The sequence below is a fragment of the Vicia villosa genome, linkage group LG1 (assembly GCF_029867415.1).
Source record: "Vicia villosa cultivar HV-30 ecotype Madison, WI linkage group LG1, Vvil1.0, whole genome shotgun sequence".
NCBI lineage: Eukaryota > Viridiplantae > Streptophyta > Magnoliopsida > Fabales > Fabaceae > Vicia > Vicia villosa.
Window position 1 is genome coordinate 62,256,779 of NC_081180.1, and position 20,742 is coordinate 62,277,520.

The 20,742-nt window shown below is 32.0% G+C and overlaps 1 long non-coding RNA gene across 1 annotated transcript; it reads left to right on the forward strand.

Annotated features, from left to right (window-relative positions):
* The first annotated feature begins 12,196 nt into the window (after positions 1-12,196).
* LOC131607597 (uncharacterized) lies at positions 12,197-14,566 on the forward strand. The gene is made up of 5 exons (XR_009285347.1): positions 12,197-12,719; positions 12,813-12,905; positions 13,142-13,204; positions 13,427-13,620; positions 14,253-14,566. It is a non-coding gene; the product is annotated as an uncharacterized LOC131607597 (long non-coding RNA).
* The last annotated feature ends 6,176 nt before the right edge of the window (positions 14,567-20,742 follow it).

The following is a 20,742-nucleotide window of genomic DNA, read 5'->3' on the forward strand; positions in this document are numbered from 1 at the left end:
GTTTTTACACATACTTGTATAAACTTTTGCTTTTGATTCGTTTGTTAAGTGTTTGGGCAGGATGTTTCCTTTAGGTTGCGTTTGAGGCGAAAGCATTGGCGTACCGCGAGGAAGTTTCTTACCATTCGCGAAACAATAAAAGGCGTCGAGCTAACGACGTAAAACGAGCGCTTTTTGGGAGGCACCCAAACGGTTTTATTTTTCTATTTTTCTGTAAATGAGATGTATAGTTGTTAAGTGGAGGCACACTAGAATTTTTGTTTTGTTGCACTGGTTTTTGTCTTTCTGGTGTAGCGCGCTTAGCGCGCTAGACCGCGCTTAGCGCGGTCTGTAGCTTTTAGCCAATGAATTCTTTTTAATGATTCATTTGACTCGCCTTTTTCCCACTTACACCAAGGCCTTATAGTGCAATAATTATTAGTAATATGTGTTAATTCTTTTGTTGTTGTTTAGACTCAAATTTCGGCTCGATTACTTGAAGTCGCATTTGGTAATTCTTCAATTTTGATTGATTCAACATGCCAATTGTGCGGTAATGATTGTTCGAATTTGTACATAGCAAGGTACTCGTTTATCGCTTTCTATAACATAACATGTTTAGGAGACTTTTCATCTGTACATTTTTCATATTATTCATTCTTTTTGCATAACTTGTTCATGACTTGAATCACATTAGTTTCCCCTTTTTACCATAAATGTGAGGTGGCTTTCCATTGTATACATATGCGAGTGACCGACATTTCTTGTTTTAACTGGATATTATTATGTTTAATCTGTCGTTTGTATTGATTTTGTGAATGCACGAAAGTGATCAAGGCACTTGTTTGATTTTGAGCACAACTACCTTAGCCAAGTATCAATTCACCTTGTGAGTGTGTGACCATTCGTAACCCCTTTGCAACTTTTCTTCATTGTCCATTTTGTTTTTGAACTTGAGACATAGTTCACATTTTTGATGGATTTTGATTATCGTTTTTCATGAACCTTTAACTATGATGTTTAGTTGTATTTTTACCTTGCCTTAGAAAGTAGGGAGTATTCACTTTATATTGTGGTTGAATTCAAGTTGGGGAGAGGATGTTTGCTTGTTTATGTTGTGATTGATGTGAGGTTGAGGAAAGAAAAGAAAAAAATGTGAAAAAGAAAGAAAAGAAAAAGAAACAGAAAAGAGAAAAGAGAAAAGAAAAAAAAATTGAAATAGAAAATAACAAAAAGAGTTTGGAATAAGATTTGTGTTAATAAGTATTGTGTTTGGTGTGAAACATGTGATGAAGAAGAAAGTTTGATTAAAATTCCTTTGTCTGGAACTTTGTGGAAGTAATTACTCCCTTAGGTTTAGGCAAGTTTTTGTTTCGATTAGCTTTAGGACTTATCGCTTGTTTGTTAACCGAGCCACATTACAACCTTTAAAGCCCTTGTGATTTGTGCCGTTGCATTTTTGATACTATTTTTGGATGAATGCATAATTTTATCTATTGTTTGCAAGATTGTCGGGTGTGTGTCAAAGTCCTCGCCTTTCGGTGTTTTCCATCTACCGATGAGTTTTTGCTAGGCGTGATTCATTATTGAGCTTGTTTTTGTTTAGAATGTTTTGTATGATTATTGTACTTACGATTGGTTTCATTATCATGCGTCGTTGTAGGATTGTGGTAAGTTTTTACTTTGTTTGTACGTTTTTGGTTTGAACTGTGCAATTGTTTCGTTTTCTAAACTGTGTTGATTCTTGATTCTTTGGATTTTTACTTTTGATTCTTTGAGTGTTTGGCCTTGTTTGAGGACAAACAAATTCAAGTTGGGGAGAGTTGTTAAGTGCCAAAATGTAGTTATTTTGTGTTTGTAAATAGTGGCACTTATCGATACTTTTTGTTAATACCGTTTGAATAATTCCCCGTTTTTGTGTATATTTGTATCGTTTGTGTTTTGTTACGTTTTCGCGTAAATATGTACCGTTTGATAGTTTTGTTGTCTTTTTGTAGGTATTTATGCGTGTTCAAAGCTTTGAGGAATAAAGTGTCGAAGACACGGCGACGAGCACGCGATTTTACCAATTCATCGGCGGACAAGGCTCAAAATAAGGATGATCAAATTCATCAATTTGGTTGCAATTTGTTAATTGTTAGATAGAGCATGGAATAAGCTTTCCAACGCTTCGAACCGGGCGCAAATCGGAGTTACGGTTCTCAAGATATGACCAAAACAAGATTTGCTGTTCTGTTGAGCGCGCTAAGCGGGCTTGACCGCGCTAAGCGGGCTCTGGGAGCATTTTTGACCCATTTGGCAGAAAGTTGGGCGCTTAGCGCGGGTTTTTGGCGCTAAGCGCGGTCTGGCGGTCTAAGAAAAATAAAAAGCAGCCCGCTTAGCGCGCTGGGCGCGCTTAGCGCGGTCTGCGACTTTCAGACTTGTATATATGTTGTAAAAACACTTTTTTAGGTTTTTTTTATCATCCATTTCCCCCATGGAGTGGCTCTGGTCCAATTTTGATAGTTTAGAGGCTTAGGAAACACCATTGGGTGCGACATCATGTGGATTGATCATGGATCTGTCTCGATTTCATTGTACCGGTGAGATCTTTCCGGTTCATCTTCTCTCTTCCCTTTGTTTCATTCCAATGGTGGGTGTTGTATGTATGTTTCTACTCTTATTGTATGTATATTTGTGGATCTTGGGATCGTTTATATATTCGCTTTACAAATCATCATTGTTGTTGTTCTTGATCTTTTTGCTTAAATGCTCTGGATTTGTGTTGTTGCAGACATGGACACCATAGATCTTGATTAGGAATGATAACTGTTAGTTTCTGGGTTGCAGACATGGATTTAGGACTAACAATCGTAGTGGGTATCGAGTCTAATGCCTCCGTGTTGTTTGTGTCGGTGGAGAAATCGCTGATGTGAATAGTACGGTTGAGCTTTCGTCGGTGTTGCAGACATGGACACCGATGTGGCATCTCGAGTGATGCCCGGTGATGTTGATGCGTATTGTGAGTGTCGAGCGATAGATCTTCAGATTTAAGTATTCGACGGGTAGAACGAAATGCAATTCCATAACTATTTCTCTTAGACTATTGAGATTGTTTATCTGCTTTTATTTACTTTTCCCGCATTTACTTTCCGCACCCAAATCATGAAACTTAAAACGCGAGATAGTCGAACGGCAGTTTTTCTCAACCAATCTCTGTGGACTACGATACGATATAACCTATATCACCCGGTAATAAATAATACCTATTACTTTTTGCTTGCCGCCTTACCGCTTCAACAAAATGGCGCCGTTGCCGGGGATTGGTTTTGAGATTAATCGCATTGCGATGGTTTTGTGTTTTAAGTTTCGTAAATATGTGTATATCGTATATTTTGTGCATAGATGTATACTTGTATAGTTATACTTGTTTCGTTTTGTTTGGTGAACTTACTAAACAAGTTGAACTCGGATTAGCTCTTAAATTACATATCTTCAATTTTCAACTTGTTTAGTCAATTTCACCATTCCTTGTATATTGGTGTTTTTACACATACTTGTATAAACTTTTGCTTTTGATTCGTTTGTTAAGTGTTTGGGCAGGATGTTTCCTTTAGGTTGCGTTTGAGGCGAAAGCATTGGCGTACCGCGAGGAAGTTTCTTACCATTCGCGAAACAATAAAAGGCGTCGAGCTAACGACGTAAAACGAGCGCTTTTTGGGAGGCACCCAAACGGTTTTATTTTTCTGTTTTTCTGTAAATGAGATGTATAGTTGTTAAGTGGAGGCACACTAGAATTTTTGTTTTGTTGCACTGGTTTTTGTCTTTCTGGTGTAGCGCGCTTAGCGCGCTAGACCGCGCTTAGTGCGGTCTGTAGCTTTTAGCCAATGAATTCTTTTTAATGATTCATTTGACTCGCCTTTTTCCCACTTACACCAAGGCCTTATAGTGCAATAATTATTAGTAATATGTGTTAATTCTTTTGTTGTTGTTTAGACTCAAATTTCGGCTCGATTACTTGAAGTCGCATTTGGTAATTCTTCAATTTTGATTGATTCAACATGCCAATTGTGCGGTAATGATTGTTCGAATTTGTACATAGCAAGGTACTCGTTTATCGCTTTCTATAACATAACATGTTTAGGAGACTTTTCATCTGTACATTTTTCATATTATTCATTCTTTTTGCATAACTTGTTCATGACTTGAATCACATTAGTTTCCCCTTTTTACCATAAATGTGAGGTGGCTTTCCATTGTATACATATGCGAGTGACCGACATTTCTTGTTTTAACTGGATATTATTATGTTTAATCTGTCGTTTGTATTGATTTTGTGAATGCACGAAAGTGATCAAGGCACTTGTTTGATTTTGAGCACAACTACCTTAGCCAAGTATCAATTCACCTTGTGAGTGTGTGACCATTCGTAACCCCTTTGCAACTTTTCTTCATTGTCCATTTTGTTTTTGAACTTGAGACATAGTTCACATTTTTGATGGATTTTGATTATCGTTTTTCATGAACCTTTAACTATGATGTTTAGTTGTATTTTTACCTTGCCTTAGAAAGTAGGGAGTATTCACTTTATATTGTGGTTGAATTCAAGTTGGGGAGAGGATGTTTGCTTGTTTATGTTGTGATTGATGTGAGGTTGAGGAAAGAAAAGAAAAAAATGTGAAAAAGAAAGAAAAGAAAAAGAAACAGAAAAGAGAAAAGAGAAAAGAAAAAAAAATTGAAATAGAAAATAACAAAAAGAGTTTGGAATAAGATTTGTGTTAATAAGTATTGTGTTTGGTGTGAAACATGTGATGAAGAAGAAAGTTTGATTAAAATTCCTTTGTCTGGAACTTTGTGGAAGTAATTACTCCCTTAGGTTTAGGCAAGTTTTTGTTTCGATTAGCTTTAGGACTTATCGCTTGTTTGTTAACCGAGCCACATTACAACCTTTAAAGCCCTTGTGATTTGTGCCGTTGCATTTTTGATACTATTTTTGGATGAATGCATAATTTTATCTATTGTTTGCAAGATTGTCGGGTGTGTGTCAAAGTCCTCGCCTTTCGGTGTTTTCCATCTACCGATGAGTTTTTGCTAGGCGTGATTCATTATTGAGCTTGTTTTTGTTTAGAATGTTTTGTATGATTATTGTACTTACGATTGGTTTCATTATCATGCGTCGTTGTAGGATTGTGGTAAGTTTTTACTTTGTTTGTACGTTTTTGGTTTGAACTGTGCAATTGTTTCGTTTTCTAAACTGTGTTGATTCTTGATTCTTTGGATTTTTACTTTTGATTCTTTGAGTGTTTGGCCTTGTTTGAGGACAAACAAATTCAAGTTGGGGAGAGTTGTTAAGTGCCAAAATGTAGTTATTTTGTGTTTGTAAATAGTGGCACTTATCGATACTTTTTGTTAATACCGTTTGAATAATTCCCCGTTTTTGTGTATATTTGTATCGTTTGTGTTTTGTTACGTTTTCGCGTAAATATGTACCGTTTGATAGTTTTGTTGTCTTTTTGTAGGTATTTATGCGTGTTCAAAGCTTTGAGGAATAAAGTGTCGAAGACACGGCGACGAGCACGCGATTTTACCAATTCATCGGCGGACAAGGCTCAAAATAAGGATGATCAAATTCATCAATTTGGTTGCAATTTGTTCATTGTTAGATAGAGCATGGAATAAGCTTTCCAACGCTTCGAACCGGGCGCAAATCGGAGTTACGGTTCTCAAGATATGACCAAAACAAGATTTGCTGTTCTGTTGAGCGCGCTAAGCGGGCTTGACCGCGCTAAGCGGGCTCTGGGAGCATTTTTGACCCATTTGGCAGAAAGTTGGGCGCTTAGCGCGGGTTTTTGGCGCTAAGCGCGGTCTGGCGGTCTAAGAAAAATAAAAAGCAGCCCGCTTAGCGCGCTGGGCGCGCTTAGCGCGGTCTGCGACTTTCAGACTTGTATATATGTTGTAAAAACACTTTTTTAGGTTTTTTTTATCATCCATTTCCCCCATGGAGTGGCTCTGGTCCAATTTTGATAGTTTAGAGGCTTAGGAAACACCATTGGGTGCGACATCATGTGGATTGATCATGGATCTGTCTCGATTTCATTGTACCGGTGAGATCTTTCCGGTTCATCTTCTCTCTTCCCTTTGTTTCATTCCAATGGTGGGTGTTGTATGTATGTTTCTACTCTTATTGTATGTATATTTGTGGATCTTGGGATCGTTTATATATTCGCTTTACAAATCATCATTGTTGTTGTTCTTGATCTTTTTGCTTAAATGCTCTGGATTTGTGTTGTTGCAGACATGGACACCATAGATCTTGATTAGGAATGATAACTGTTAGTTTCTGGGTTGCAGACATGGATTTAGGACTAACAATCGTAGTGGGTATCGAGTCTAATGCCTCCGTGTTGTTTGTGTCGGTGGAGAAATCGCTGATGTGAATAGTACGGTTGAGCTTTCGTCGGTGTTGCAGACATGGACACCGATGTGGCATCTCGAGTGATGCCCGGTGATGTTGATGCGTATTGTGAGTGTCGAGCGATAGATCTTCAGATTTAAGTATTCGACGGGTAGAACGAAATGCAATTCCATAACTATTTCTCTTAGACTATTGAGATTGTTTATTTGCTTTTATTTACTTTTCCCGCATTTACTTTCCGCACCCAAATCATGAAACTTAAAACGCGAGATAGTCGAACGGCAGTTTTTCTCAACCAATCTCTGTGGACTACGATACGATATAACCTATATCACCCGGTAATAAATAATACCTATTACTTTTTGCTTGCCGCCTTACCGCTTCAACAAAATGGCGCCGTTGCCGGGGATTGGTTTTGAGATTAATCGCATTGCGATGGTTTTGTGTTTTAAGTTTCGTAAATATGTGTATATCGTATATTTTGTGCATAGATGTATACTTGTATAGTTATACTTGTTTCGTTTTGTTTGGTGAACTTACTAAACAAGTTGAACTCGGATTAGCTCTTAAATTACATATCTTCAATTTTCAACTTGTTTAGTCAATTTCACCATTCCTTGTATATTGGTGTTTTTACACATACTTGTATAAACTTTTGCTTTTGATTCGTTTGTTAAGTGTTTGGGCAGGATGTTTCCTTTAGGTTGCGTTTGAGGCGAAAGCATTGGCGTACCGCGAGGAAGTTTCTTACCATTCGCGAAACAATAAAAGGCGTCGAGCTAACGACGTAAAACGAGCGCTTTTTGGGAGGCACCCAAACGGTTTTATTTTTCTGTTTTTCTGTAAATGAGATGTATAGTTGTTAAGTGGAGGCACACTAGAATTTTTGTTTTGTTGCACTGGTTTTTGTCTTTCTGGTGTAGCGCGCTTAGCGCGCTAGACCGCGCTTAGTGCGGTCTGTAGCTTTTAGCCAATGAATTCTTTTTAATGATTCATTTGACTCGCCTTTTTCCCACTTACACCAAGGCCTTATAGTGCAATAATTATTAGTAATATGTGTTAATTCTTTTGTTGTTGTTTAGACTCAAATTTCGGCTCGATTACTTGAAGTCGCATTTGGTAATTCTTCAATTTTGATTGATTCAACATGCCAATTGTGCGGTAATGATTGTTCGAATTTGTACATAGCAAGGTACTCGTTTATCGCTTTCTATAACATAACATGTTTAGGAGACTTTTCATCTGTACATTTTTCATATTATTCATTCTTTTTGCATAACTTGTTCATGACTTGAATCACATTAGTTTCCCCTTTTTACCATAAATGTGAGGTGGCTTTCCATTGTATACATATGCGAGTGACCGACATTTCTTGTTTTAACTGGATATTATTATGTTTAATCTGTCGTTTGTATTGATTTTGTGAATGCACGAAAGTGATCAAGGCACTTGTTTGATTTTGAGCACAACTACCTTAGCCAAGTATCAATTCACCTTGTGAGTGTGTGACCATTCGTAACCCCTTTGCAACTTTTCTTCATTGTCCATTTTGTTTTTGAACTTGAGACATAGTTCACATTTTTGATGGATTTTGATTATCGTTTTTCATGAACCTTTAACTATGATGTTTAGTTGTATTTTTACCTTGCCTTAGAAAGTAGGGAGTATTCACTTTATATTGTGGTTGAATTCAAGTTGGGGAGAGGATGTTTGCTTGTTTATGTTGTGATTGATGTGAGGTTGAGGAAAGAAAAGAAAAAAATGTGAAAAAGAAAGAAAAGAAAAAGAAACAGAAAAGAGAAAAGAGAAAAGAAAAAAAAATTGAAATAGAAAATAACAAAAAGAGTTTGGAATAAGATTTGTGTTAATAAGTATTGTGTTTGGTGTGAAACATGTGATGAAGAAGAAAGTTTGATTAAAATTCCTTTGTCTGGAACTTTGTGGAAGTAATTACTCCCTTAGGTTTAGGCAAGTTTTTGTTTCGATTAGCTTTAGGACTTATCGCTTGTTTGTTAACCGAGCCACATTACAACCTTTAAAGCCCTTGTGATTTGTGCCGTTGCATTTTTGATACTATTTTTGGATGAATGCATAATTTTATCTATTGTTTGCAAGATTGTCGGGTGTGTGTCAAAGTCCTCGCCTTTCGGTGTTTTCCATCTACCGATGAGTTTTTGCTAGGCGTGATTCATTATTGAGCTTGTTTTTGTTTAGAATGTTTTGTATGATTATTGTACTTACGATTGGTTTCATTATCATGCGTCGTTGTAGGATTGTGGTAAGTTTTTACTTTGTTTGTACGTTTTTGGTTTGAACTGTGCAATTGTTTCGTTTTCTAAACTGTGTTGATTCTTGATTCTTTGGATTTTTACTTTTGATTCTTTGAGTGTTTGGCCTTGTTTGAGGACAAACAAATTCAAGTTGGGGAGAGTTGTTAAGTGCCAAAATGTAGTTATTTTGTGTTTGTAAATAGTGGCACTTATCGATACTTTTTGTTAATACCGTTTGAATAATTCCCCGTTTTTGTGTATATTTGTATCGTTTGTGTTTTGTTACGTTTTCGCGTAAATATGTACCGTTTGATAGTTTTGTTGTCTTTTTGTAGGTATTTATGCGTGTTCAAAGCTTTGAGGAATAAAGTGTCGAAGACACGGCGACGAGCACGCGATTTTACCAATTCATCGGCGGACAAGGCTCAAAATAAGGATGATCAAATTCATCAATTTGGTTGCAATTTGTTCATTGTTAGATAGAGCATGGAATAAGCTTTCCAACGCTTCGAACCGGGCGCAAATCGGAGTTACGGTTCTCAAGATATGACCAAAACAAGATTTGCTGTTCTGTTGAGCGCGCTAAGCGGGCTTGACCGCGCTAAGCGGGCTCTGGGAGCATTTTTGACCCATTTGGCAGAAAGTTGGGCGCTTAGCGCGGGTTTTTGGCGCTAAGCGCGGTCTGGCGGTCTAAGAAAAATAAAAAGCAGCCCGCTTAGCGCGCTGGGCGCGCTTAGCGCGGTCTGCGACTTTCAGACTTGTATATATGTTGTAAAAACACTTTTTTAGGTTTTTTTTATCATCCATTTCCCCCATGGAGTGGCTCTGGTCCAATTTTGATAGTTTAGAGGCTTAGGAAACACCATTGGGTGCGACATCATGTGGATTGATCATGGATCTGTCTCGATTTCATTGTACCGGTGAGATCTTTCCGGTTCATCTTCTCTCTTCCCTTTGTTTCATTCCAATGGTGGGTGTTGTATGTATGTTTCTACTCTTATTGTATGTATATTTGTGGATCTTGGGATCGTTTATATATTCGCTTTACAAATCATCATTGTTGTTGTTCTTGATCTTTTTGCTTAAATGCTCTGGATTTGTGTTGTTGCAGACATGGACACCATAGATCTTGATTAGGAATGATAACTGTTAGTTTCTGGGTTGCAGACATGGATTTAGGACTAACAATCGTAGTGGGTATCGAGTCTAATGCCTCCGTGTTGTTTGTGTCGGTGGAGAAATCGCTGATGTGAATAGTACGGTTGAGCTTTCGTCGGTGTTGCAGACATGGACACCGATGTGGCATCTCGAGTGATGCCCGGTGATGTTGATGCGTATTGTGAGTGTCGAGCGATAGATCTTCAGATTTAAGTATTCGACGGGTAGAACGAAATGCAATTCCATAACTATTTCTCTTAGACTATTGAGATTGTTTATCTGCTTTTATTTACTTTTCCCGCATTTACTTTCCGCACCCAAATCATGAAACTTAAAACGCGAGATAGTCGAACGGCAGTTTTTCTCAACCAATCTCTGTGGACTACGATACGATATAACCTATATCACCCGGTAATAAATAATACCTATTACTTTTTGCTTGCCGCTTTAACGCTTCAACACCTCTATAGCAAAGCTTTGCAATCCCAAACCACATCTCTAACATTCCACACAAAATCCTTGAAAATGATGTCATTCCTACAAAGCCATAAGGACCAAACTATGGCTAACCAAGCACTCCCACCTTTCCCCTTTTGATATTCAAAGTCCGACACGAAGAACTCCAATAATGAAAACTTTCTTTAAAGTCCATGAGTTTGGAGTAAATCAAACCCAACCAACCGGCAATTTCCTTCCAAACCCATCCACTTTGTGACAAGCCAAAATCGAGTGACATGAAGATTCGGGAGAGTCATTACAAAAAACACAAAGAAGATTGGAAGAGGAGGGAAGAATACCTCTATAATTGAGCAAGTCCTTGGTAGGAATCCTATTACAAAAACATCTCCACCCAAAATCTCTAACTTTTAAAGGGACATCAACCTTCCAAATAGAAGAAAAGATAAAATCATGACGACTGGGCGGACCGAACGGAATGTACCTCTTGCATAAAGCAGAATAGCAATGTCCAGACAGCACTGTCCAGACCATCTCGAGCTGGAAAATCGGCTGGGAGCGCCCTGACCAGCAACTCCATCTCCGTTGTGTTTGTAATGGCAGCATCTTGCGGAATACCGAAACCGTTCCAGCACCAAGAACCGTTTCTCCACCCTCCCAAGCAAGCAATAGACACATCCTGCATAAGAGAAAAATCAAACAGAATCGGGAACCGATCTTTAGGAATCCCTCCTTCGACCCAATGCAAGTGCCAAAAAGAAGTAGAAAATCCATCTCCCACCCGAAAGGAGCAATTCTTAGCAAAAAACTCATTCGAACACTTTTTGCCTAAAGAACAAATATTCGACCACCAAACCGAACATGATTGATTATTAACAAAATTAGCTCCACCGTTAACCGCTCGAATTTAATATCCATGTACCAAGCCTTCAAAATACGAAACCAAAGAGAATTGGAGTCTTCAAGAATTCTCCAACTCAATTTAAAAAGTAAAGCCTTATTAAAGTCTTCCATACTTTTCAAACCAAGGCCTCCCTTATTATTCGGTAAACAAACATTGCTCCAACTAATCCAATGCGTTTTCCTCGTCTCTTCCGAACCTCCCCATAAAAAAATTGCTTTGGATTTTATTAATCTCCCTAATAATCTTCATGGGAGCTACGTAAAATTATATGATTATATAGGCCTACGGTATCTTGCTTGTTAATTGCAGCTTCAGTACCATTACTCAATTTCGCATAGTAAATCCTTCCATAGGAACCTTCTCAATTAGTAATATTTCATATGAGTTGTGACCCCACCACTCATGGTAATCTTACAAATTGTTTGTATTTTTTTTTCATGTCTAGGAAAGGCTTTGGCTAATATGCATAAGGATTTTACTTATGCACCATGCATAAGCCTACATAAGTCATTGGATCATGTTTTTAATTTAGTATTGAGTATTGAGTATTGAGTAATAACAATTGATATCTATAATTTGATCCAATGATCCAAAGGTCCATAATAATCTATGCATGATGCATAGATTTTTATCTATGCACGGTAACTGCACCCTCTAGGAAATATTATAACTTGTAATTCTAAACAATAAGTTTGAAAATGAAGTATCTAAGAAAGTTTTGAAAAGGAGAATTCTTGAATATATTTGATATATGAGATTTGGAATAAAGTAAATTCAAATTATCATCTACGAGTTCGGCAACCTCTTTTGAAGCAAATGAACAAATGAAAAAAAATGCAAGTAACAAATTGATGCATTTAAATAGAAGAATTCACAAATTAATGTCTTAATGGAAAAAATCTACTTTTAATATAATAAAGTACAATACATATGAAATTCTTTCAATATCCCTCTAATCTTTCAATTTGAGGGTGATAATCGGGGACACAACGGTAATTGGATCTCCTTTAATATTTTAATTAAAAATATATATTCCTTAATCATTGCATACCCTTTCAATTGTCCATTTTATTTTCCATCATTAATACTAACGTGAGGAAAGGTATTGGAATTGTGCAAATCTTCTTGGTTACAGCAAAACCAATTCAACACTTTTTCAATTTTTACACGTTTCTTCATTCCAATACACACATTTTTCATCTCTTTCCCTCTCCCTCTCTCTCTCTCTCTCACAGACAAAACTTAACCCTTCTTTCTTTCTTTCTTTCTTCCATTTTCACTCCTCTCTCTTTTTCCTTCAAACCCTTGAACCACCGCCTGTTTACGGCCACCACACATCCGCCAACACTGTCACTCCGCTGCGCGGGACCAAACAACAACCACCACTTTCAGATTATACGCGATTATTTCTCTTTTCCTTTCACTCTATTGATTTCAGGGTTTGTGCTTCTAATCCTCATTGTTTTGATTTTCGATTTTAGGTTTTGCCATCAAAAAACATGTCTTATTGCTTATTTCTGACCACTGTGAATCGTATCCCTTGCAAGCTTATTATAAGGTATGTTTCTATCATGGTTTGTAACGACTTGATTTCGTTTTTACATTTTGCATCATTTTTTGTTCATTTTTGTTGTTTCTCTGTGTGATGTAGAGTATTTGAAAGAAGAAAACACTCAGATCCTGCAACAACAAACAAATTACATGAGTTTCAATTTTTCAATCTCTTCTTATTGTTGATTTAAGGGTATCTCATCACATACCTTACTGATTTTTCAATTTCTTATTATTTATTTTTATTTTTCTATTTCATTATTTAATTGTTCTTCCATTTTTGTAGTTGTCTTTGGCTCTACTGTGAAATTTCTCCATCTTTGGCTCTACAAATTTAGTTTGTGAAAATATTATAGATGTATGCTTGAAAATTGATATGAAGAGAAAGCAAATTAAAAGATATCTCATTCATGTTTTTTAACTTCATAGATTGCAATCATGGTGTTTGGAACAAACTTCATAGGTAAAGCAAACTGGAAGCCCTTACTTTCGGTAAAGCCTTTCCATCATTGGTGTTTATTTGTCTTAAATATCTTAACCACTTTTGTATTTGTCTAAAAACTTCATCTAACTTGGCTACACAAGAAGGTCCCTATGTGACATATATTGGCATCCCTTAAAGTAATGACATAATACATGAATGAACAAGAAGTGATTTTGGATATGGCTTCACTACAAACTTTTTGATTTTTTTCCTTACCTTTTCTTTTCCAGGTCAACAAAATGATGCAAACACTCTAACATTTTCTCAATATGATGCAATTGTTGCTGAACCTGAACAAGAACCAAAATCATATGGAAACTCACCACTTCCCTTAGCTGTAGATAGAACAAGAAGAAAAGATCCTTTAGATGGCTTCATTGTATACACTAATGAATGGAATATAAGTGACCACCATTATTGTGTTGTAAGTAACTTCATTCAACCCTTACTCTTTTTGTTCTTTTTTAGTTTCATGTTTTGTAGTATGAACATAGTTAGGTTTTTTTAAAGTGATTTTGGTTTTCTTCACTCAAACTTGAACTTTTTTATATTTGGTCTTATGTTGAACAAACTTGAACTCTTTGAAACTTCAATTAAGTTCTTTCTCCATTCATTTGTTCATAAATATTGAAATATCTAAGTCCTTCTAATTTACTTTAGCATAGTTAATCTTAACCTTTTTGGACCCTCACTAACACACCTCAATTTGAATATTTATATATCATACTTCAACTAATATATATATGTTTGTGCCAACCATCTATAAGTTTTGATTTTCAATACTCCTACCTCATTCCGTTGTCAAACTAAAAAATGTTATATTTGCAGTTCTTTTTGGCACTGAGTTGAATTACATGAGCTGAACTTAAGAATATTTGCAGTTCTTTTTGCCACATTTAGTAAATCCTTTCAAATCTTTTCAAAGTATTTTTATATATTTAAATGATTATGGAGACCAGAATTTTAATTCAAATTCAAAAATTTTGATTCAGAATGTTTTTTATATGTTACTTTATTGATTGTGTTTTGAGTTTGTTTTATTGGTTTTTGTTGAAGGGGATTTGAAGAAAATGTTGTCAGGACCAATTGGATTACATAATCAAGATCAAAAGTTGTTTTACAAAGACAAATAAAGAGATTCAAAGGCTTTTTTTTGACATAGTTGGTGTAAAGAGATTCCAATTAAATTAAGCTTGATGCGACTATTGACAATATATTTACCACTTGAAGGACATCTTGCAGAATGTAGTTTGTTGCTGTTAGTTAAATCCTTTCCCTTTATCAAAGTACACAAATATTTGGAAAAGTAAGCTGAAGATGGTTTAACTATATTAAAAATAATATATGCGGTTGGTTTACACTATAAACTATGTTAAAAATGTATTTCGTTTAATGTATTTAACAACTGCAGTTGAGATACTTTCATTTCATGCAGCATGTTGTTTTAATTTTAACTAAAAAATTATAAGAATCCTAATTGAATACTTAGCTAAAGTAATGCAACTGCTGCAACACCACAATGAAAAAATGATACATATAAATATATGAATGCGTTTAAATGGACTGATTTTAATATCACTGGCAATACATCACAATGAAACAAACTCAACATTCAAAGTGACGAACCATATGCACTCAAGTGATGTTCTATGAAAAGCAGCTTTAGCTTACTTTACCTGCAACAGTCCCTATAACATTAAATTCATGTCACTGTCAAGAAGACAAGCTGGAATGGCAGCATTGCCATATTTCCCATCTTTCATGTTTTTAGCATAGAAAAAAGTATATTGGAGTGTAATAGAGTCAAAAATCAATCACTTTCAATGGTTAAAAAAGCGGTTCCCCAGGTCAACTATACTACATAGGTCTGCTAAACCCACCAGACCTGTTAAAAAAGCGGTTCCCCAGGTTAAAAATTAGTCACTTTCACTTGGAGATGGAGAAGGTAGAAGCTATCTATGCACACAACTTTTTGACAATTTCGGTTTGATACCTTCAAAAAGCTACACGACATTCTAGCTAATCAATTTCAAACTTCACACTAACCAAGCCATTGCCTAACATGGATGTATTGATGGGAAGCAACTTTCTACTTCAAAAGAATGTTGCTTTTTATTGTTCAAACGTGAAATATTAAACTAATTTACTTAGCAACACTTTAAAATTGCTCTTTCTTTTTAAATAAAATAAGAAATTGCTTCTTCTTAGCCAAGATATCAACAACCAATTATTTGGTCACCCTTTCTCTTAGCATCAACATACACTTTTATTTGTGATTAAGTTTCATAAAACTTTTAATACCACTACAATAGGAAGGAAAATTATAGTAATAAGCTAAAATTAAATCAATAGTTATATATATATATATATATATATATATATATATATATATATATATATATATATATATTTATATATTAATCCGTCCAATTTGAGTTTAACTACATAAACTTACTTTTGATTCTATATATTATAGAAATAAAAAATTGTATTTCTTATAAAAAATCAAAACATATACGTTTTTTTCTTATCCGTGTGTATAAGCAATCTTCATTTCCCGTGCTTTCACTATTTTTCTTCTACTTCATTATTTTTTATTTCAATTTTCAACTCCATCTTTTCTCCACAATCAATTCATTGTAACCTGTACTTAATTATTTTTATAGTAATTTAAATTAACTTATGATTTTTTATAGGATCACTATAAATAATGGTTAATTGGATTTATCATTCTCTTTAATATTTTTTTTTTATAAATGATGTTTTATCAAAATTTATATCATTAAAATAATATTTTATGATCATTATGGATTTATATCATTAAATCATTGATCACAAAAAATTTATATCATTAATTTATACCATTAAAATATGTCATACGATCACTTTGAATTTGGTAGTATATTTATCAACATTCATTTTTTATTATTCTGTTTATCTCATAAAAAATGTCATATTTTGTATCATACAGTTCATCTGTAAATGAGCACCTTTTGTTGGTTGGATTTATCAGAAAAGTAATTTTTCTTTTATTTTTATTGTACTAAAAAATATTAATACTTTTTATTTTTTAGAAGGTTTTAGTATTATTTTGTGCCTTTTATATTTATTTATTGTTTCATTCCATATATGGTAACCTTTCAACTATCCATTTTTTCCATCATTATTACACGCCAAAAACTTTTTTTGGAATTGTGCAATCTTCTTTGGAATACTGCAAAACCTCTTCCACGCTTCTTCTATATAATTATAACTATACATGATGTGATATCTAATGGTTTATTAAAAAATATTACAATGCAGACATCTAAATTGTGTTCATATGATAGATGTTTTTTTAATCTTATTATAAAAAAATTTAAATTTAAATAAATTACTTTTTTATAATTATATATATATATATATATATATATATATATATATATATATATATATATATATATATATATATATATATATATATATATATATATATATATATATATATATATATATATATATATATATATATATTTTCTAAAATTTAAGAGATTCAAAAAATTTTAAGATTATAAAATCGTATCATTTGAATCATTAAAAATGTGTAAAATCAGATTAAATAATAATAAATGTTCTAAATTTTTCTACCAATTTATTTTTAAAATTGAAAAAATCAAATGAATCAATAATAAATCTCCATATAAATATATAAAAAAATTTATGTGTGTTTATATTAAGGGATAATAGTGCATATTTTAAAACCGTATTCTTAATTCTAAAATAATTATCTTATTTGTGAAAGTATCTCTTCACATTTGAATTGGTCCCTTAAACTTACTTATCCCATAATTTATATTTTAAAATAATTCATTTAACAATATTATTATTTTTTATAAGATAATGAATTAATTATTGAATATTTACTGTCATGATGTTTTGCCCAATTTATTATCTCAAAATACTCCTTTTGTAGTCTAATTTGTTAATATCTTTCGTTTTTAATTGTCCAATCTTGGGTAATAATGATAAAATTAAATTGCATAAGAAAATAGGTTGCAATAAATTCTTCTTTTTTCATTGCAAGTTATTCCACCCAGCCATTATCTATAGTAATGATGGCTATTCATAATAATGATGGCCTATAGCATGCATGTGTCACTAGCGTGTAGTAAACTTTTCATACAATGTTTAACTCTTGGTTTTTCTTCCCATTAAATAAAACTATTTCTTTGTTTATTTTATTTTATATAAAAAACTTCTCTAAATATAATTTGAGTTGAGTATGTGGGGTAAACCGCCCTGTTTAACTCGGTCCACGTAAATCCATAAATTAATCGAATTTAGCTTTATTTATCTGCAATTATTAACATTTTCTAAGTAGAAATTTAAAAAATAGGAGAAATTGGCATATAACGCAACACAAAATATTTATTCTACTTCTCTAACTATTATGGGTTAATTATGATAAAATGTTAACATTTATACTAAAGAAATTGCTACTAATATTTATTTTTTTATAATAAAAAAACATGATAAAATTATGATTGATAAATACATAAATTTCTTATGCAAAACATACATTTTCGACGGGCTGAAACTTCTTATAAAATTACATTTATGAGACAATTATGATTGATGAATACACAATTTCTTATATTTATTTATTATTTATAACATTGTGCTATCCGTGCGAACGCACGGGTAGATACTACTCAGGATAGATTTATACGATATTGTATGATGCATGCGAACGCACGGATAAATGACTAATTTATTTTTTATTTTTTTACTAAAGTATATAACTCTAAGTAGATTAAATTAATATTTATATGACAATTATAATTTCAAATGTTTTTTCACTTTAATTTGCGTATCTTTTATATATATTTATTAACAATCGTTATATATTTATTTATTGCTTCATTAATCTAAACTACTAACAATAACACTATATAATTATACTAAATATAGTTTTATGTATAAATATTATTTATTTTTTTATGTTATTTTTTAAAATATATATAATATATTAATTATAATTAAAGATACTATTAAAGTATAATAAAAGATATTATAAACTTCCATTATCAAAAAAATGTTAGCAATTTTTTATGATAAAATTTAACATTTATACTAAAAAAATTGCTATTAATATATTTTTTTTACAAAAATAATATGATACAATTATGATGTATAAATACATAGATTTCTTATGAAAAACATACCTTTTTCGATTGACAGAAACTATTTGTAAAATTACATTTAACATGAGACAATTATGATTGATGAATACATAATTTCTTATATAAAAAAATTGTAATTCTTTTTGTATTTTATATACATTTTTAACCATCATTATTATATTAATTTACTATTTATAATGACATTGTATGAACCGTGTGAACGCACGGGTAAATGATTTCTTAATTATTTTCTTTATTTTTTACTCAAATATACATTTTTCGACGGGACAAAGCTACTTAATGTGTATATATTTTATTTACATTTTTAACCATCATTATATTATATTTATTTACAACTGTGATAGATAAATGCTTAATTATTTCCTTTATTTTTTATATGTACATATTAACCTATAACTGATATTTTTGGAAAAATAAATCTATTAAATATATTGAAATTTTTATTTAAAATAAGTAAAAAGATTTCAAATGCTTATAATAAGATAGGGGTATGAGTGACAATAAACAAAATTTGGACAAAAAAGTTTGGTACCTGTTACCAAATCAAATAAATATAATCACATATATTATATTTATTTATTATTTATAATATTGTGCAATACGTGCGAACGCACGGGTAGATGACTACTCACGATAGATTATAGCTATATTGTATAATGTGTGCGAACGCACGGGTAGATGACTACTTAATTATTTTATTTATTTTTTCTACTAAACTATATATTTCTAACTAGATTAAATTAATATTTATTTGACAATTATAATTTCAATTGTTTTTTATTTTTAATTTGTGTATCTTTTATATATATATATATATATATATATATATATATATATATATATATATATATATATTTATTAACCATCGTTATATATTTATTTATTGTTTATATCGACTTTACGTGACCCGTGCGGGCGTACGGGTCCTTTACTAGTTGTATTGTTAAAGTAAACTGGACAATTCAATAGAGGATCAATTTGCATTCTTAATGCAAATGCTAAATTCAAGAGAAAGACAAATAAAATATTCTTAAAAGATAATTAGCTTTTTCCAAAGTTTTTTTTCCATTAGTGTCTAAGTAAACTTTGATAAAATTTATTTTGTTGAACTTTTATGGTATGTAGTTTCTAAACCAAACAAATCATTCATAGGTGTAAGCCATGCCTAAAAATAATCATATATATAATGATAAAATTTACCTTTTTATATATATAATGTTTTGAATGATATTATTTTTATTTAATTATTTATTTCAATAATATTTATGATTATTTAAAAATTAAAAAAAATGAATAATAAAATATAAAAAAAATGTTTTTATCAAAAATATAAAAAAATTATAAGAAAACTAATTAATATTTTTTGAAATAAGTTTAAAAAATTAATATTTTAAAAGATAACAAAAGTTAAACACCAAACACCAGTTTTTTATTGACAGATAAAATTTGTAAAAAAAACTATTTAGCATAAGTTTACATCATTAGTTTTACAAAAACATTGACGACTGTTTAAACCATCACGATTTAAAATTTGAGACTGTTAACAACTATCGCTATAGACCTTCAAACATGTTTTGCTCAACCAAAACTGTTAGATCAAGGCAAGAAGAGATTTGAGAACATGTTTCCTTTGATAAAAGATTCTAAGGGTCCAACCCCAGAATCTACTAGAAAGCCTAATAAAGACCCAATATTCATTTACACACTATTCTAACTAAGGGTGACAAAATGGATGGATTAGATGGATATGGATTGGATTGTTAATGGATGAATCAAACCAATCCATTAATCCATTACAATCCACTAAAATCTCTTAATAAAAACTCAATCCAATCCATCCATTAAGAAATAAAATCCATCCAATTCATTCATTAACATATTTCAAATGGATGGATATCCATCCAAACAAATAATTAAAAAAATTCTTAATTGTTTTTTAAATTTCATAAAAAAGTTAAATTTCACAAAAAAAAATATTGTTAATTATTTTTTAAATTTCATAAAAAATTAAATTTCACAAAAAAAAAAAATATTGTTAATTATTTTTTAAATTTCATAAAAAAATTAAATTTCACAAAAAAAAAATATTGTTAATTATTTTTTAAATTTCATAAAAGAATTAAATTTCACAAATAAAAATTAATATACCCATTATTTTTAAATTTCTTTAAAAAATTTAAATTTCACAAAAAATAATTTAAATATTCTTAATTGTAAAAACTAAATATCTCTCTCTCTCTCTATATATATATATATATATATATATATATATATATATATATATATATATATATATATATATATAAACAAATCTTTTAAGTAGTCAAGAATATGTGTGACTAAATTAATTTTATTGAATCTAT